The sequence below is a fragment of the Vigna umbellata genome, chromosome 2, assembly GCF_029865625.1.
Source record: "Vigna umbellata cultivar VRB3 chromosome 2, Vumbellata_1.0, whole genome shotgun sequence".
NCBI classification, from domain to species: Eukaryota; Viridiplantae; Streptophyta; class Magnoliopsida; order Fabales; family Fabaceae; genus Vigna; species Vigna umbellata.
Genome location: NC_142166.1, coordinates 48,429,346 through 48,431,452, shown reverse-complemented (window position 1 = coordinate 48,431,452; position 2,107 = coordinate 48,429,346). Strand labels below are relative to the sequence as shown.

The window sequence follows — 2,107 nt, the reverse complement described above, 5'->3', positions numbered from 1 at the left end:
TGCAACCTTCCTTCATGTGTTCCTCATCAAAGGTCTTAACTCGATATGGGACAACCAAGACGAAAAAGGCTATCATATCATGTCTCGGTAGGATAGTATGTGTGTTAGGTCCCACTTACCCAATCAAAAACCAAACCAGGTTGCCATTATTATTTCCGATCCCAAAAAACAAGAGGATAATGAACAAAGATAAAAGCATACTAGGTATATAAAAACAAACTGCCATGATTTCAACCTGGAAACTAATAAATTTACATGTAAGGTAAAAGGAAGAAGAGATCGACAAACAGATAAGCTTAGGATTCCCGAAGCAAACTGACAAAGTCACCGCTCCATCTACGGTCCCGATTGTTTCATAATTGTCAATGGGACCAATCTACGGACCCGATCAATTTATTGGATAACGCATTCAAGACAAATTAATGTTATTGTTATTATCACCCGATGCCATGTCCATCAATGTCTTTCTGTACAATTTTTTTTTTGCCTTAGAATCCACCACACCGCAAGTCAAAGCAAAAGTTTCATTAAGAACACTCAAACACAAATTGAGATTTCATTTCACAACCCTAAATTATACAATTAGCCATGTTTCTTGGTTTTAAAACTAATACTAATAATAATAATACTAGGTACTAACTAGCAATTGCATATCATAACATATATAAAGATTAATTAAGGAGAGAAATATAAAGAGAGAGGAATGAGACAATGGAATGTAGTGTAGGAATATGGATAGGTGATATATAGTGGTTGATTGCGTGAGAGGTAGGTTGGGTTGTGTCATACCCAGAGAGCGCCGACTTGGACGAGTTTAGGAATGAGGTGGCCGGTGACATGGAGGGCGACAAGGGATTCAAGGCCACCGATGCAGGTGCCGCCGATAAATGCTGCAGGGGCGATGGTGTGTGGGAGGGGAAGAGCGGCGATCTCATTATCATCTAATTCGATGACGGTGGGATGAACGCCGATGGTGGCTAAGAGGTTCTTCATGACATGACACATGCAGCAGGAGGATCGGGTGAAGATGATGACCGGATGCTCCGATATGAGGCGTTGGATCCTGGTCTCCGTAGACTCGTCTAGCTCCATGGACAGTGAGGACGAGTTACTCATAGTGGGACTCAGCTCTACCTCGTTTGAACTCACAAATCCTCCTTCTATTCCTTGCATCCCTGTGACTTTCTACAACAAGAGAAGATGAAAGACAGTGTTTGTTTGTGCTGTTATATCTCTGTGAGAAACTCAAAGCATAACAAAGAAAAGAGAAGGCAATTGGAACCGAGTTTGAGGGTCTTTTTATTTTATAAAAATCACACACCCCAAATCGTGCTTCCTTACATCACAAACTACTGTTTTCTCATTTTCTACAATCGCTCCAACCACTTTACTTTTCCCACGCGCTCTCTTTTATTTTTCTTTTATATTCTAATATTTTACTATAAACTGTGAATTTTATTGCTTATCTTATCAATTTTATTCCTGATGAGAAATACATAATAAAGGTAATAAATAAAAATTATAAGAAATTGAAATCAGCATAATTCACATAAACTCAAATCACTACAATTAATATATATATATATATATATATATATATATAATTGGAAAGTGTACTACAACTAGTTTGTAAAGTGGTCGTCGATTTCATATGTATGTGTTACGCAATTTGATTTGTCAAACAAAGAGATTCGACTTCTTTTTTCTATTAAAATGTACTTATATACCTCTACAAAACCAAGTCACTCATCCTTTTTATTTTTTAGTAGTTGGAACTATTAATGTTTGACAAGATGCACGGCATAGCAATATTCTTGTTAGACATGTGACATGTGTGTTTTTCTTTTAAGTGTGCATTGGAGACATTTAAGTAAGGACTCTTTTTAAAGAACACCATTAAATTATTACTAGTTACTAGATGATTATGTTTCCGAAGTAAATAAGTGGAGGAGCCACCGAGGCGCGCGTGGTAATGCTTTTATCCTTCTGTTTGGGTACACAGCGTATTTTCGGGAGAATCAAAAGTAAATAATCATTTCAATTTTTTTCATCATTTTAATTTTAAAATTAGTTTCATCCTATCTCAATTTCTACTTCATCTCTCATT

General features: G+C 36.5%; 1 pseudogene; it reads right to left on the bottom strand.

The window, feature by feature from the left end:
* Positions 1–540: 540 nt before the first annotated feature.
* Positions 541–1,328, bottom strand: LOC148204176 (glutaredoxin-C6 pseudogene; annotated as a pseudogene).
* Between the last annotated feature and the right edge of the window lie 779 nt (positions 1,329–2,107).